A 19,132-nucleotide genomic window follows, 5' to 3' on the forward strand; every position below is an offset into this window, starting at 1 on the left:
GCTCGATGTCGTGATAGCCGTCGCCACAAGCGCAGATACCACTATCCACGAGCCCAATACGCCGGAGATGTGCATCCAGCGTGTAATGGTTTGCCATGAGTCGGGACATCACACGAATGAAGTCACGACCCACATCCATCCCCTTGAACCAAGGTTTCGTCGATACCTTAGGGATTATCGAATGTAACCACCTTCCCAGCTCTCCACTGCTCCACGAAGTTTGCCAACTTTCGAGGGTTCTCTGATGAGTAATACTGAAAAATTCGCTGAAGCAAATTGGTCTTTCGTAAACGTCTCCTTCTAAGGCACCCACCTTAGCTAAGGAGTCTGCCTTCTCATTGCCCGGAATGGAGCAATGAGAAGGGACCCATACCAAGGTAATCTGGAAAGAGTTGTCAGATAAAGCACTCAGTAGCTCCCGTATTTTCCCCAAAAAATACGAGGAGTGCTTTCCATGTTTCATCGAGCGAATAGCGTCAATGGAACTGAGGCTATCCGAAACGATGAAGTAATGGCCTGCGGGTAATGTTTCAATGACTCCAAGGGTATACTGAATGGCAGCTAGTTCTGCGGCGTAAACTGAAGCAGGGTCACTGAGTTTGTAGGAGGCGGTGAACTTTTGATTGAAAATACCGAAGCCAGTGGACCCTTCGAGGTTTGATCCATCAGTATAAAACATCTTAGAACAGTCGACTTCTCGGAATTTATTCTAAAAAATGTTTGGAACCACTTGTGGGCGTATGTGGTCCGGAATTCCACTAATCTCGTCTTTCATGGATGTGTCGAAGAAAACAGTAGATTCAGAAGTATTTATGAAATGCACACGGTTGGGATTGTAAGAAGAAGGGTTAATATTCTGCGCCATATAGTCAAAGTACAGGGACATGAAACGGGTCTGAGAATTGAGCTCAACAAGCCTTTCGAAATTTTCAATCACGACCGGGTTCAAGATATCGCATCGAATGAGCAATCGATATGAGAGTTCCCAAAATCGATTTTTCAACGGGAGAACGCCCGACAGCACTTCGAGACTCATCGTATGGGTCGACTGCATGCATCCTAAGGCGATACGCAAACAACGATACTGAATTCTTTCGAGTTCGATGAAATGTATGTTCGCGGTGGAGCGAAAGCAGAAGCATCCGTATTCCATTACCGACAGTATCGTTGTTTGATACAACCTAATTAGGTCTCCTGGGTGGGCACCCCACCATGTTCCGGTTATTGTACGAAGAAAGTTGATCCTTTGCTGGCATTTCTGTTTCAGATACCGAATATGGCATCCCCAAGTACCTTTCGAGTCGAACCAGACCCCTAGATATTTTACTGTGAAGACCTGAGCGATAGTTTGACCCATTAATAGAAGCTGTAGTTGTGCTGGTTCACGCTTCCTTGAAAATACAACTAGCTCAGTTTTCTACGTGGAGAATTCGATACCCAGCTTAATAGCCCAAGCAGACAAATTGTTCAAGGTATTCTGTAATGGTCCTTGTAGATCGACAGCTTTGGGTCCCGTAACAGACACCACGCCATCGTCTGCAAGTTGCCTTAACGTGCAGGAATTGTCAAGACATTCATCAATGTCGTTGACGTAGAAATTGTATAACAGGGGTCTTAGACATGAGCCCTGGGGAAGGCCCATGTAGCTAAATCGTGATGTCGATAAGTCACCATGCGAAAAATGCATGTGCTTTTCCGACAACAAGTTTAGTAAAAAGTTGTTTAAAGTCGCTGAAAGACCATGCTGGTGCAGCTTCTCTGAAAGAATGTTGATAGAAACTGAATCAAAAGCCCCCTTTATATCTAGGAACACTGATGCCATCTGCTCTTTACTAGCATAGGCCATTTGAATTTCGGTTGAGAGCAACGCAAGACAATCATTCGTCCCTTTGCCTTTGCGAAAGCCAAATTGTGTATCTGACAGTAAGCCATTTGCTTCGACCCAATTGTCGAGGCGGGATAGGATCATTTTCTCGAACAACTTCCGGATACAAGATAGCATTGCGATCGGTCGATACGAATTGTGGTCGGAGGCTGGTTTTCCTGGTTTTTGGATGGCGATGACCTTCACTTGCCTCCAATCGTGTGGGACAATGTTAGCCTCAAGAAACTTATTAAATAAGTTCAACAAGCGTCTCTTGGCAGAGTCTGGCAGATTCTTCAACAAGTTGAATTTGATTCTGTCTGGCCCTGGAGCTTTATTGTTACACGACAAGAGAGCAAGTGAGAACTCCACCATCGAAAAAGGTGTTTCGTTCGCGTTATCGTGACGGGACGCGGCGCGGTAGATCTTCTGTGCCGGGGTGGAATCCGGACAAACCTTCTTGGCGAAATCGAATATCCAACGGTTTGAATATTCTGCACTCTCATTAGTACTGTTTCGGTTTCGCAAACGCCGGGCCGTGCCCTAAAGAGTGCTCATCGATGTTTCTCTCGTTAGTCCGTCAACGAACCAGCGCCAGTAACTACGTTTCTTGGCTTTCATCAAACTCTTCATTCGCGTTTCTAACGTCGCATATTGTCGATAGCTAGCGGGTAACCCGTCGTCCCGGAAGGTCTTATACGCGGCGGCCTTCTCCGCGTACACATCTGAGCACTCTTTGTCCCACCACGGATTGGGAGAACGTTTTTGTATGTTCGCGCCGGGTACTGGCTTAGTCTGAGCTTGATTCGCGCTGTCGAGAATCAAGCCAGCCAAAAAGCTGTACTCTTCCTCCGGAGGAAGTTTTTGGGTAGATTCGATGTTGTCGGATATCGTGGCAGCATAGCTCTTCCAATCGATATTTCGTGTGAGGTCATACAAAATATTGATTGATTTCAATGGCCTTGAACCGTTATTGAATGAGACTACAATCGGCAGATGGTCGCTGCCGTGGGGATCAGGAATTACCTTCCACGTGCAATTTAACCACAGCGATGTTGAGCAAAGGGACAAGTCTAAGGCGCTCGGGCGCGCTGGAGGAGCAGGAATCCGTGTCATTTCACCCGTGTTTAAAATTGTCAAATTGAAATTATCGCAAAGATTCTGAATTAAGGAAGACCGGTTATCATTATAGAGGCAGCCCCATGCTGTATCGTGAGAGTTAAAGTCTCCTAAAACTAGTCGCGGTGCTGGCAGGGATTCTAAGATATCTTGTAGCCGTCGGTGCCCAACCGCGGTGTTGGGGGGAATATATATGGAAGCTATGCAAAGGTTTTTGCCTTTGGTTGTTACTTGACAAGCGACAACTTCAATACCTGTTATCGAGGGAAGGCTAATTCTGTAGAAGGAATAGCACTTTTTGATCCCCAAAAGCACTCCTCCATAGGGGGTGTCCCGATCCAGGCGAATAATATTAAAGTCGTGGAAGTTGAGATCTACGTCGGAAGTTAACCAAGTTTTACATAATGCAAATGCATCGCAACTCAAATTATTTATTAAAATTTTGAAGGAATCGATTTTCGGGATGATACTTCTGCAATTCCACTGTAGAACAGTGATCAAATCCGTGACCTCGTTCGATGAGTTAGCCATCGAAGGATACAATCGCTGAGAGGAGGGGCCATTTAGCAGTCAACTGCTTCAAAAATGTTCTCACTGTAGGGAGAAAAGCTAACATAAGACTTTTAATAGGATCAGTAATATTGAAAGTTTTTATTATCCAGTCCACTATGTCCGAGAGTTTTATAATTCCAGTGCTGTGATTACTCTCGAACTGAAACAAAGGAACACTTGGGATTTTTGATGTTCCTGGAAGTGCTGGGAACTCCTTCTCTGAGCTTAATCCTCCGAGACCAGGAGCTAATTGCTTCGGTTTGGTTGCAACACTTCCAATAGATGTCACTTTCGGAGCCCCGTCAAGGGACACCTTCTGGCCTTTACAAGGAACTTTACGAGAGGAAATGTTCCTCCTCTTCCTATAAATTCTAGGCACCCTAGTAGATATTCCCTCTTGTGGGTCACCAGCCTCGCCCTCGTCAGGAGGCAAGTGAGTATAGATGTTTGCTGAGGATGGTGGCGTAGCATTCTTTAACATTTCTGCGAAAGAATGTTTGGATCGTCCCGCAAGGGAACGTTTCAGTTTATCCCTGCGTAGTTTGTACGCGGGACATGCCGAGATATCATGCAGACTCTCCGAACAGTAAGGACACTTTTCGGCTTGCCTACTGCACGAATCATCTAGATGATTCTCCCCGCATTTTCCACAGCGGGCCTTATTGCTACAATGGGTGGCTGTGTGACCCAGTTGTTTACACTTTGTGCAATTCATGACCCGCGGCACAAACAGACGCACAGGCAGACGAACCTTGTGCAAGAGGACGAAATTTGGCAAAGCGGTACCAGCGAAAGTCACCCGATAAGAGTTTGATTGGGGGTACGTTTTTGAACCATCCCCCGCAACTACTACTGAGTGCAAACGTTTGCACTCAAGTATTTTGACTGGCTGAAGTAAGCGGTCTCTGAAACGGCCAACCCCGTACTTCAGCAGATCCTCGCACGTCAAACTCTCATCGGTTACGACGCCTTCGGATTGTACTTTTACAGCTGGAATATACACGTTATAATCCCACGTAAAGTGCTCACAGCAAGCAATATCGTTTGCCTGCTTTGAGTTGGCTAGCAACACCCTTATCTTGTCTGAGCGGACCTTTGAAATTTCGGTCACAGCCGAGAACCGTTCCCTCAGGTCTCTAGAAATCTGAAGAAGATTCAGTGATTTAGTCTTGGGCCGAAAAAAGACCACAAATGGACCAGTTGAGAGTTCTGGATAGCATTTGGGCCGGGGGGGAGCCTTAGAAGTTGAACCCGATTCAACTTCCATTTGACCGTCCTGAGAGGGAACCATATAAAACGTCAACGCACGGGGTCAGCGCCCGCGCAGACGGAAGAAAGCAATAAATGTGTTACAAAAGACAAAAACCACTTAGCTTTAAACTGGTGTCCAACGACGAACCGATCCATCTTATGCAGCTGGCTATTGTTTAATCCTCACACGCGAACAAAAGACTGAGGACCGAACCGAACTGGCAAAATAACCTTGAATGCGGATTAACACTATTCTTTATCGCCTCACACAGCACTACGGACTAGAAAAAAAAACCTCTGTCTCGATGGAGAGCTCGAAAACGAATGCTGCTGTTAATGTTGTTGTTTCTGTTTCCGTTGTGGTCGTTATTGTTTATGTTGTGCCTGTTTCTATTGAAGTTGTTGGTGGTATTATCGGACTTGTAGCTGTTGTTTTTGTTGCTATTGTTGTTGTTTCTATTTTGGTTGTAGTTGTGATTATTGTTATTGTTGTACTTATTGCGGTTCCTGTTCTTATTGCACTTGCTATCTTTGTTGTTGTAGTTGTTATTGTTATTACTGTTGATATTGCTGTATCTTGTACCCTGTTTTCTTCTCGATTTTTTACTCTTTGCTGCTTTATCTTTCTCTTTTTGTTGTTTAATACGACGCTGTTTACGTAAGTCATATTCTGACCAGTCGGAGCGCCACACTCTTTTCGAACCAAGTGTGCGCCATCCATCTTTTGCCACTTGATTATGCTGCGAACCTGAGATAGCAGTTTTATTTGAAACGACGGTCAATTCGTCCATCAGACTGGGGGGAGACACCGCAGGTTTCAAACGAGCATTATTAACACTGGTTTCCAGGGTACTAATTGTCGCGGCAATTGCCCTTACTTCGTCTAAAATATCGTCGCCAACAGCGCTGGCTTGTGATTTTATTTCGTCAAGAGCATCACGAGCAGAAAACGACTGGTTACCGGTATGTTCGTTGTATTGAGACGCCGTGTCAATGGTTATTAAGCTTAAATTCTGAACTTCGCAGCATATTTTTTTAGCTCACGAGTCAGGTCAGTTGTGAGCTCCACCACGTACTCCTCAATGCGCTTCCTTGCATTGATTGAATATATTCGTAAATCGCCAGGAATTTGTTTCGCACAGACAATTTTTATAAAATATACGAATATTTTCGTACATATGATGAATCGTTCGTAGTTCTATTGAAACATTTTTATTTTTTATTACGAATTTTTCGTGAATACCACGAAACGACTTTCGTTGGTTTATTACGAAACAGCTTCATTCGGCAAACGAATTGTTGGCTGCTATATACGAACATCTTTGTAATATTTACGAGTACTATTCGTCAAACCGTCAACATCAAAAAAGCTTCAATAGAAGTAGAATACGTCAACAATTCATCACGACGGTCTCAGTCAGACTATTTAGTAGCCGCATCCGTGCTCTCCGGTTTCAGGAAGATTTCCTGAACCTCTTTCGTTTCCAGTTGATCCAGAATCCGGAGCTGTACGGATTCAGCTGAGCCATCGCGAACTGCTCGTTGGTTTTGTATGAATAAGATTGAGTTTTTCTCTGCCGGAGCAATATCAAAATAATATGCCATTTTTTCCTGCTCATTATTTTATTGAACAATTTATAAAAATACCTTTAAATATACGATCAAACATATTCGTCATCGCACCTATCCACCGCCTTCTAACCATCCTTCTTCCGGTGGCTCAAACAATCTAGTGCCTTTCATCCTTCTTCCCAGCCACCCGCTGGAAGTCATCCATCTTAGTCGTTACAATCGGTGACCCGATGAAGGCCAAACGATCGATAATGGTCGTCTCGTCACCAGAATGGTTATCCTTCACGAACAGCTGCATATTCTGCACGTTCTGAAATTTAATGAAGTGCAACGGAATCGGCGATCCCGACACAAGATCCTTCTGCCCCAGTACCAGATCCTGCACCGAAACTTGCGATTCGGCCATATTGAAACCGATGGTGCTTGGTTGATTGATAAAGATTCTCACCTTTTTTCGGTCCGTGAGAGGGCGGTGCTTTGAACTTGATGGCACTGATTTAGACCAGCTGATTGAAGGTAATCGAAATGACCAACTGTTCGTCACAATCGGACACCAGATGACCACCGCTGGAACTGAGCGCACTCACCATCGGGTGGTCGTTCGATTCGTTCAAACATTCGCACTGGTTCTTCTGGATGAAGGTGTTCAAGTCCAACATTCCATGACCGTAATCTTCTCCAGATTCATACAAGCTGGCGATGTAATGTTTCTGTATATTGGCTTCAAGTCCATTCATGTCTGCACCCTGCATCCTGTCAATCTTTGTTCTGGCTCGGTAGAAAATAAACATTGGCATGGTCGACATGCCCTGGGACGGCGCCGTTTCGGTACATCTGTCGACGTCCACCTTGAGAAACACAGCCTTTGGATATTTCGCCGGAAGCTGATCGAACAAATGCGATATGCTTCGGCACGGTCCACACCAAAAGCTGCAGTAAAACCCACAACGACCAATTTTCCTCCTGCTGCGGCTAGTTCGGTTTGGAAGTGAGCTTCATCGGAGATTGCTTTAACAGCCATGCTGTATGGTTTCTTGCGCTGCTATCGGTTAGATGAAGATTCTAGTAACAGGGCCACTAATTTTCCCGGAGAAATTAACTACTTAATTAACTTTTAACGTTATGCACTTCACTCCTCACAAAATTTAACTAATCGAGAATGACGAGAGATGAACGATGGAAGATGATTACGAAAACTTCTCTTAGATGAACGAAATGAATTCGTGCGACCAACGAGATCGTTCGTAATATACACAAATGTTTATTAAAATAAGCAAAACATTTCGTTTCATTCACGAAAAATAATGTCGTTTTCAACGACAACATTCGTGCAATGTACACTGAATAAGTAAAATTTACGAAAACTTTCGTTCATCAAGCGGCCATTTCTTCACACCACAGTAAAATCGATTTGGCCACATCGATTTTTTTTAAATTAAAAAAATCGAAGTTGTCAAATATCGATCCCAAAAGATCGACTGAAAACAATAAGAGGCTAACAAATACGAAAACTTTTCTAAAATAAACGAAATGAATTCGTGGGACCAATGAAGTCGTTTGTAATATACGCAAACATTTATTGAAACAAACGAATCATTTCTAGATAAGTAAAATTTACTTAAACTTGTGTTCATCAAGAGTCCATTTCATCAAACCACAATCTTTCTAGTCATCAATACAGGTGAGCAGGTTGAAATAAAATCGATTTTGCCAGATCGATTCTTTTAGTTAGTTTAGGTAGTCGTCAAACATCGATCCTAAAATATCGATTGCAAAAATAATGAATACGAAAACTTTCCTAAGATGAACGAAATAAATTCGTGTGAGTACCCAAGTAACAATTGAAGTTTTTTAGCACGCTACAAGTGCAATCTAGGTTTTATCAGTGGCTATAAAACTATCATAAAACCACAATTGTTACGAGGGTAATGAAATCGTTCGTATTATACACAAACGTTTATTAAAATAAACGAAACATTTCGTTTCATTCACGGAAAATAGTGTCGTTATCAACGATTACATTCGTGCAATGTACATTAAACGTGTAAAATTTACGAAAGCCTTCGTTCACCAAGCGGCCATTCTTTTTCATGAAATGATCGAAACCTACTAGTTATAATGCACGAAAGTACTTCGTTGCAGAAAACAACGAATGAATTCGTGCATTGCATGATCGATTTCATTATATTTACGAAGTTATATTATCAGTGTGTGGATTCCATAGATATATTGAATGATGATGTTATATGATTTTTTAAAACAATGAGCTCATCGGCCTTATCGACCGCGTTGTTTTCCATAGTGCGCGATAATGTTGACACCGCATAATCAACTTTCGCGCAGGTGATATTATTTACATTAGTCACCGTTGCTTTTAGCTGGTGGGGTTGCACGAGCTGTAGACGTAGGACTATACTACTTAATGTAAAATATTTATTTTCTTAGTACATTTATAGTAATAATAAATCAAACATATTTCTTACGTATGGTTTAATCACAACCAATCAATATTACATATTGAACCAAACCTTCTTGGTTATCAGGTCATTTCATTTGTAGTAGGTGATCGAATCCGATTAAACTTATTTAAGAAGATCTGAAGCAAGAAGACAGAAAACTGTGACCGAACTAATATCTGGTGTTAAATCTTTATAGCACAAGATTAGCTTGTAAAAACTTTTCGATTGTGTGTGGTAAAAAACCCGGACCAGTGAAGAAAAATCAAATTTTAGACAATATAATCATGTATAGACCAAACATTCTAGTTATATTTTATTATTACTTTCCTAAAGTACGCATACAAATATAGCAAATGCAGTGGTCTTAATCATATATCGAAACTATAAATATAGAAAACAATTTTATATATGGACAAGATGCGTTTTTGCAACGGTTTTTCAAGTGGCAGTGTATTCATTCATAAATAGGCTTTGTAGTATGTACCTATTAGTGGAATCAAAATACTATAGGCTGAGTGGAAATGAATCACGTGATGGGGAAATGAATCAATGAATTGATCGAACGTAAATAATAAACTTTCGTTGTGCAATTTATTCGTCTCAAACATTAAACCCAAGCGCACAAAGCAAAATGAATGAACGCTGATGATGATGGGTAGAGCGAAAGAGACAACTAATACCACGACACGATGTTAACCGTGTTTGCAAATGGAGCTCGCATGTACAAACTATTTTGTGTACGAATAATTATACATAAAAGTGTGCTGTAAACGAGCACAACACAAAAGATAGCATAGTGTTTGAACGGACAAGCGCAGTGATCTGCTTCGCCTGCCGCTCAACAGGCAACTGAGCGTGTTCCGCGAAATCCGTCCGTTAAAATAGTCGATGATGACGTCATACATGGAAGCGTAGCGCGCTAGGTACACAAATCTGTCGTGCTGGACTAGGGAAGCGCTATCCTCTGTGTGAAAATGCGCGATATTTTGACAAAGTTGTTCATTATTTAAATTTTTAATACCATGATATCAAATATATTTGGGTTTATCTATTGGAATCTATTCTTAAAAGTATTTCGGGACGATATGCGCAAAAAATTTAAAAATTTATCGTGAGATGGCTGAATTATATGCGTTTAAAATTGGACCACTTTTCGTTACATACCAGAATTGTATGTAGAATTTGTAGAATTTGCAACATGCACCCCTATATCGAAAACAAAGACGTAGTCCTAGGTCAAAATATCAATATGTAATCCCCTAGTTTTAAGAAATTTAAAATGAAAAGCAAAACAAAATTGGCACCTCTAAGCTACCCGATCAGAACATTGTAACAGAAAGCTATCAAATTTATATCTCATGTTGATATATATTACTCTCTGTGTTATCTTTATGATATACCGATCAGGAATGCAAGAAAGCTTATATCAAGATTATATCTTCTGGTGCTATCATTGGATTAATAATATGATATTAATGTACGCATACAACGATGATGTTACAGTATGTTATATATCTTTGAACGCTAACGGTTACACAAATGACAGTATATCTGCTTATACACTGAAGTCTCTGTTTATGCGTCGTAATTCAACTTTTTAAAGCGAATTTTCGAAGTTTTTGTTTTTTTTTTGATTTAGATTTTCAAAATTCCGCCTTTTGAGCATAGACAAGTTTTAGATGCAATTGGTCGGGGAACTTGTCAGTGGGGTGTTTGATTGACTTACTTGGTTGTAGTTGGATTAAGAGATGACATAGCCTATTTTCTGAGACACTCGTCTGACACATAACTTCGAGTAGGAGGCGAATGATTTAAATGTTAAAGCCATTATCATAAAAAGCTTTGGAATCGTGAAGTTATCAAAGAACTTTTCTTAAGATTATAATTTTCCTATAAAACTTATTTCGAAGAATATGCAGAAAGTATTAAGCAGTCCAGATGAAATAAAGAAACGTGAATTGAAATCAAAAAGCATTTTAAAACTAGTTTTTATGGCTTACTCTAATGAGTATATAATTAATTTTCCTCTAATCTATGCTGCATATTGCGAAAACAAATTTTCAGGTCACAAAAAACTATCTGATATATTATTCTGATCTCCAAAATTTTCGTAGTGTGTTTTGAGGATCGTGATAAGACTTTCAGTGCGATTTCTCCAATTTATGCAGGTTTTTATGATCACTTAAACCTTATCCAGTTTGTGGGTTTCTATTTTGCGCGTTTTTTGAATTTCTAAATTATCGCGACTTTTTTATTTTATCCTCCGCATAAAAAGTGTTTGAGTTTACTTGAGTATATTTAATGGTTGAACTGACAAGTGATTTGAATGTGTTTTAGATAATCCTTGAAATATCTAAAAACTTTAATGCAAAGATATTGTTAATTTCCTCCTTAAAATTTAATCAAACTTGGAAAAAAAATGTGTAATAGAAAAATGAAATATTCAAGAATCCGTCCCATCGAAGAAACATCAACAATTTCTCGAATTTTCTGATAAATCTGTTATATTCGCAGTTAATAGATATAACTTCTGTGAAAGATTTCAATTTCTAGCAATTTATTAGGTGCGAGATAATTGTACTGGTTTGTTTAGTCTTCCCCATTTCGAAAATGCCAATAACAAATCCCCAAAAGAGACATATTTTGAAACCTCAAAACACATTTGTTGCTTTGAATCTATGCGGAATCCTAAATAAGATTTGTCGTATTCTCCGTAAAATAATGTACGTAAAATATCCGCTCAAAGTTACCATGTCGCATCGACATAATTTCTAAAAACCACGTAAAACACGTTAACGTACAAGAAAAGCACCAAAGCGCACTATTTAGAATCTAAAAAAAGCTTCTTTCCTAATCTGAAAAGATATTATAAAGCTATTCAGTCTATCGTCATATGGACAGTATTGGTGAGTAAAACTAAATAAAAACAAAGCGTATGACACCAGGAAAACAAAGAGCACTTAGGCTTGGGCAAAGTTCAATTTGTGCGTTCTGGAAACGTCTTCTGCATCTATCATCGTTTTGCCCTTAACGGAAGCGTGGAATATTATGCTAACATTAAACATCAGTCGAAAACAACGTCGTTGGTTCATGCAGGAAACTTCCCCATCAAACTCAGAATACCCAGGTTCAAAGTAGCCAATATCGACAAATAATAATCTGCGTGTCATATATTCACAATAACAATCAGCCAGCAGGTATGCAATCATTTGGCAATGCTATAAAAGCTTTTGATGCATGAAGCTTTTTGCTTCCAAAGCAAAAAGCGCCTTAATGTATGCTTTATTTTTCTCGCATTCTATTATTAGACGTGCACGCTAAAATCGTTGATAATATACAATAAGTAATACAAGCTATGTTGGTGTCAATTATGCTATCTCATGTTGTTATGATCGTGTTATATTGATATCAACGTTTGTTATAAATGTGATATTCGTAGAGAATTTTTTGATAGAATTTTTGTTATTTTAACACCTAATGGTTTCTGCTTTATAACAAAATTTGATAGGAAATTTTTCGCAACAAAATATCAGCATGAGTTATAATTGTGTTATTTCCTCCTGGTCGGGTAGCGCAAACGTGCCTTATCAAATAAACGAATTGAATAATAATACATAATAACCCATTGGGTCAAAATCTAGTAAATTTTTCGGCCACTTAATGCTGAAAATTGATCGTACAAAGTAACACAATAAAAGAAAGCAAAATTATGAGGTTATATTGAATCCTTTTCCCAAATAAAGCAATCACTATACAACGCTTTTTGTCTAATTCTCTTTTAGAGATACAAATTGGTTCTGGTAAGAATGATAGTGAACTAAGAAGTGATGAAAGTTGCATTATAGTATATCTTTGTAATAGTGATAGCAGCCAATTTCCAGATCCTGTACTTAGTAAAAGTTTGGTATCAATCAACTTCCGATATCAGAAATTGAGGATGTATCGACAATCTACCGCGAAATCACCAATCACCAAAGAAAATGTTATTGTCGGTAGCATCCGTACACTCCAAAAGAAAATAATTTCATGTTAGCTCGTAGATGATGATGAAGCTTATTTGTCTGTTTTGTTTACGTGACTTTAAATTTGGTTCATTTGTGTCGTTGATAAAGCGATTGATGCTGTAGATTTTGCATTCGACGATGTGGATTTCATACTTGACAACAGGGAATCCGTCTTTGTTTCATTTTCCCCATTATTTTTCTATCGTAGCTGTTCCCCTTTGTTGGTTGACACCATGCATTTTATTTGGGAAATTGCAACGGTAATTATAAAACCAACAATAATTCTCTCACGCGAAAAAGCAACAAAACGCTTGCTGTCCAGGAGGACCAGTATCTGACCACAGTAAATTAATATGGAATAACTAATGACCAAAAAGTGAGGCTCGGCAATTAGTGGAGTCCGGTTGCATCCATGAATGGAAAGTCGATAAATTTGTCGAATCGAAAAAAAATCGTTGGAGGCCCGCAATTCCCGAGCAGCTTAATCGTTTTCTACCTCTCTGTATTTCTACATGTATTCTACAAGTAGCCTAGGGGGAGTGGGCGTTCCATGCACAAAAGAATTTTAATATCAACGCTGCACTATAGCGTAACTAGGCCAAAAAGCTGAAAAAATATCTGCTGTTCTATGTATTATTTTTCATTTATAATTGAAGGAAAGCTTAAATAATTTATGTTGAGCACATTTTCCATAAAAAAACTACAAGGGGCAGCCCTATGGGGTTGCACGAACTGTAGACGTAGGACTATACTACGTAATGTAAAATATTTATTTTCTTAGTATTTAGTGTGTGGGAAAAAACACCCGGACCGGTGAAGAAAAATCAAATTTTAGACAATATAATCACATCTCATGTAAAGAACAAGCTTTCTAGTTGCTCTCAGACAGATACTAAAATTTAAAACACCCATGGATAACCCCAAGTTTGTAGATGTGTTTCGATGCCACAGGATTGTAAAATGGTTAATATTACGTCATGAAAATTCAATTCTTCCGTGACAATTTTTTTGCCTGCAAAATGCACAGGTGTGTATGCAAAGCTCATGATTTGTTGGGATATTAGCATTGATCGGAAAATGCTTTCCAACGCTGCGCATTGCATACATACAGGACATTTTGCAGGTCACCAGGAGCTGTTCATTTTACCACCGCCACATGTTCATTTTACCCATGTTTATAGCGTGTCTCATTTTTGGACATGTTTAGAAATCAAGAATCATGTTTGAAAAAATGTGTTTATGACGAAGTATTTTTACCAGATATGTACAAAACATGTCTAACAAAAAACATAAGGTGATTGTAATATCTCATTCACTTATTAGTTAGAAAATAATAACTTTGCTTAACGTGTTCATTTTACCGCCAGTTCCCCTACCTACCAACACATTCGCCCCAAACATTGATCCCAAGCGTACAATGCAAAATGAGTCAACGCTGATGATGATGGGTAGAGCGAATGAGACAACTAGTACCACCACGACACTATTAGCGCATTTCACCAAAATTCCACGCGGCCTTTCCCGATTGAAAGGAACGGCCGCGCTTAGCCCATCTGCCATAATATCGTGATTTTGCATAGCGAAGGGCTGAATGATAACACATTTTGTTCCAAAAAACAGCCCTGCGTTATGCAACACTTTGTGCAGGTTGATTATACCAGTTGCAAGTGGGGCCAAATTCACCAAGTTCCGTAAAATTCTTTTTAAATTACAGAATTGATAAAATTGCTTAGATGAGCTAAACTAATTAATCAAATCCTGTTTTAAGAACTGTCCTTGCGTTTAAACCAAAATGGGAAGCTTATTACCACCGACAAACTGACATGACACTGTATTTTCAAATTTGGCAAGATATTATTAGAGAGTCGACGCAAAATTTTGTAACTCGTACTGTCAAACGGACGTTCGTTTGACAGTAAGAGTTTCAAAATTTTCAGTCAACTCTCTAATAATCATCGAAGCTACTCTGTGTAACTAGAGTTCCTCCAGTAGAAGTTTGGACAAGAGAAAATAGACAACCATAGTTTCAAGGCACTTGGCTCAAAGAAGTTTGGCTATACTTGAAATAGTTAAAGGAAACTATAACCTTAGAAATATATGTTCTAGTTTTGTTGAATATTTGATAAACAGCTGAATCAATTTTGTAAACATATATATATATAAACAATATTTGACAAAATATGAGGTAAATCAGGGCAAATGACATACACTGCATTTTCGGCGAAAGATCTACGGTCCGATCGTAAATCGTTTCATTCTCGGAAATGGAATAGTTTATTAAGCAATGTGATGATAAATCCCGAAGTTGTTGTAACGGCATTTAATTAGCATGACACTGGAAGTTGAAGTATATTTTTCAATATTATGAGCCATAGTACTCAAGGGAGAGCAAGGATGTGAGGGAAGAAAGTTTAGTAAGCGTGGAATAGGGTCATTTGAGCAAGCTTAGAGTTTCCCGGCTACTTAACCTTTTGCATGCTACCGCAGGAGTTAGGATCTTTTGGCATTAGAATACAAATCACCTGAGTCTGTGGCATGCCCGGACGAGCGTAAAGTAACTTGTTACTTCATGCTGTCGGAACCGACTTGAAGTTGATTCAATTTTTTCGATTCACTTTTCATGGAGTCTCCAGAGAACAAAGCCAGTCAATACCGCAATATTGCCCGTGCTTTTCCAAAGGAGACACGACGATTATTTTTCGTCGCAGCAAGATTCGCAGCGCTATTCGGCGCACGATTCATCGCAATGTATTTCTTATGGAAGGACACTAATAAAAGGTGGTGCAATTTTGTGTAAAAAACATACAAAAACCTGAAACTTTAGAAGCACAGTTTTAGTCAGTTTTATTGAGAAATTCAGTTAAAGTAAATAATTAGCATACATTAAACTTGGGTAATGCATATTTTTTGACGTTTTCAGCATTTATTATCAAATGCGCCAATTCAATGCGTCGCCTCAAAATGATTAAACGACTCGTTTCCAATGAAACGTGCAATACTTTCTACTTAAAACGTTAATATACGATGCTCCGCTCATTTGAATTCGAAAAACTTCTGCTCGTTTGAATATGTCTTGTCCAGACTTTTACTAGAGGACATTAGTGTTCTTTTACGAAAGACACGTTAAGTAATGATGTGTAACTCATTATACAGATGGAGTTACTGTTCCGAGTTTAAATTATTTGCCAAAAATTTTCACTGAAATCGTTCTAGTTGTCATGTCAGTTTGTCGGTGTTATTACTACCACTACATTACTTAATTTCAAGCGCAAATAGCAAATACATGTGCTAGTTAAACCAAAAATTTACTGGCAACATTACAGCAGGATTTAGGAAGCAGTTGGAGCGGTCGCCTGTTGGACGACACAGTGTAGCGTCCCTCCACAGCCAGTGTAACGGACTTCTAACTCAGCTACACTGGATGCAAAAAACACAGCGCAGTGATCTGCTTCGCCAGCCGTTCAACAGGGAACTGAGCGTGTCTGGCCAAGTCCGTTCTTTAAATAGTCGATGATGACGTCATTCATAGAAGCGTAGCGCGCTAGGTACACCAATCTGTCGTACAGGGCTTGGGAAGCGCTATCTTCTGTGTGTAAATGCGCGATATTTTGACAAGGTTGTATATTATTTAATTTTTTAATGCTATGATATCAAAAATCTTTGGGTTTATCTATTGGAATCTATTCTTAGAAGTATTTAGGGGCGATTTGTGCAAAAAATTTGAAAATTTATCGTGAGATGGCTGAATTATATGCGTTTAAAATTGGACCACTTTTCGTTACATACCATTTTTGTAGAATTTGCAACGTGCACCCCTATATCGAAAACAAAGACGTAGTCCTACGTCAAAAATCCACCTAACAGTGTAAAAATTTGTTTTTTTTTTCTAATATTTCGTCAAAAACCTAACTGTGAATGGTGGCTCTAGTTATATTTGTAGGACAATTTTCTAACTTGTTTTATTATATTTGTCTTGATATTGGGAACCTTGTTATGTTATTTTTCTCAAATCAAAAAGTAATACTTTTAAAGGAGACGATCTTTAACTGGATATGTAGACACTGCAGCTTTGTATATATGCATTCAATATTACAGTCGCAACAATGCTGTTCGTCTTTATGTATGTATGTTTTATTCAAAAATTGAGGAGTATATGTGCGGATTGCAGTCGGACCAAAAATATTTGAGTCGACGTAGAAAGAAAATTACTTGGGCAATCTCATTCTCTTTATACATAATAAATTTAAAAAATTAAAGGGTTGTGTACAGGACACGACCACGGTGACATTAAAAATATAGCTTTTTTATCTATCACACATATCGACACACGTTCTTGTTCACTCGCCTGTTTTCATATGTTACAATTTGCTATATACCCTCCCCATTAAAACATAATTTATTGAAGGTCTTTTAACGGTAATCTATTAATTAATCAAGTATCTCACTAGGTGATTGGCATTATTTGGCTGATCCATGTAGTAAAAATAGGCTGGTCTGTCCAGAAAATATATTCAAAAGAAAAGTTCCATATTGAGAGCTGTGATGAGGAAACCCACGCCCGCCAACGGAAATATACAGATTCTCCATAAAATATGAAATTTCATTTTCCATTTAAATTTTCAATAATGTACTAATGAACTTAAGTAAACAATCTTAAGTGTAAGTATTTCTTGATCGATTAGTGGTGGAAAAATGAAATTATTTGATAAATTACATTGTTATGCAACGTTCGCACTACCAGTTAAAACGGGTTTTTATGCTATCTTGGTGACATTTTTCTTGTTGCTAATTATTAAAACGTGTTATAACTCTGTAGTGTAAACATTGTATTATTAAACCAATTCTGCAGCGTTTTATGTTATATAGGTGTTTTATGTGGTAATAGGACTGACATAATTATATCTTCAGTACAGCGGTTTGTTTCATAATTTAAAACAGATTTATTTTAAAATTTAAATTAGTATACCCAACCGTATTTGTTGTATACCTTAAAACGCAATTAGAACTGTGTTTTAAATACATAGGGTAGGACAGATATTCTGACTGGTTAAACTGGGAAAACAATTTTAAGTCCAGTAACGCTTAAGACATGGCTTGAATTTGAATCGAAAAAGAACACCCGCTTCAACTGCTGCTGGGACGGTAAGTTCTGTTTTAAAATTTTCCGTTGTGTGCAGTACGAAACAAAAGTGTTTGAAATTAGAAAACAAAAAGTTCTGCAGGGAATGTGATTGTTTCCGATGCAAATACACTCAGATTTTTCACGCAGGGGATACAGGCCGTGTTAATGAAAACCGCGTAAATTTTAAAAAAAAACGCGTTAATGAAAACCGCGTAAATTTCAAAATCCGCGTAAAAAACCTGAGTGTACTCTCCTATATAAAATACTACGCTGCTGAACAGTGCAATAACTACAGAAGCACGTTGTCAGATGCCTTACTGATAAAAAACATGTAACCGAAATATGAAACATGAAAACCAATTGGCTCTTTACCCTACGCAGCTACAAAGCGCCGTAAACATGGATTAACAAGTTACAACGCACACGCATGCATAAAAATAAATATATTTTTTTCAAACGCAACACTCTTAAGCAGCACACACCGTATTGAATTAAATCCAAACCACCCCGCCCACCCACTTTGCAAATCATTCTGTGACACCATGCTGGTACCCGACAAATCCGCACACGGCCACCGCTGCCGAAAATGCATAGCGTCTACCGCTTATTGTAGTGCCCAGACGCTGCAGCCATGATCTTACCCGTTCGACATAAGAACAAAAACTGATTCAAACGGGTACGCGTCACCTCTATTTATAAACTAATATGGTATATGGTTTAGTCACTTAGGTGCGAGTGTGTGCAAATGCCAACGTTACCGAAAATCGATAGCGCTTATTGCATCGCCCGGAGACGACGTTGCTCGTGTGGGATAAGAGCAACAACTGATTTAAACGGACATGCGTTGCTTCTATTTATGACTTTTCGTGTTTCATTGAGCAACTAAGCTGCCCTCTTTTGACGGCTGTGTCTGAGAAATCTGCCTCACGAATGGTATTTTTCCCGTTTTTTGTGAACTTTTTAATTTTACCAGTTTCCAAAAGTCTACTTTTATTGGGGAGATATTAAATTATTACCAATATTTAAGTTAGGTGTTTCTGAATCGGTTGGTGTATGAATGATTAAAATCCATCTAGTAATATCGGAGTTATAAGCGTGCAAACCTTACATAGTTTCGTTACATGGGAGATAGTTTAGATTTTAGAATGACACCTAGCCCCAGATAGTGGAGTAAGACATTTTTAATGTC

At 38.9% G+C, this 19,132-nt stretch overlaps 1 protein-coding gene and 1 pseudogene across 2 annotated transcripts in view; both read right to left on the reverse strand.

The window, feature by feature from the left end:
* The window catches only part of LOC131690904 (G-protein coupled receptor dmsr-1), a 623,822-nt gene that overhangs the window by 330,042 nt on the left and 274,648 nt on the right, over window positions 1-19,132 (reverse strand). The window lies entirely within an intron of this gene.
* On the reverse strand, window positions 6,516-7,848 carry LOC131690906 (thioredoxin-like protein 1; annotated as a pseudogene).

This window comes from Topomyia yanbarensis, chromosome 3 (assembly GCF_030247195.1).
Source record: "Topomyia yanbarensis strain Yona2022 chromosome 3, ASM3024719v1, whole genome shotgun sequence".
Lineage (NCBI taxonomy): Eukaryota > Metazoa > Arthropoda > Insecta > Diptera > Culicidae > Topomyia > Topomyia yanbarensis.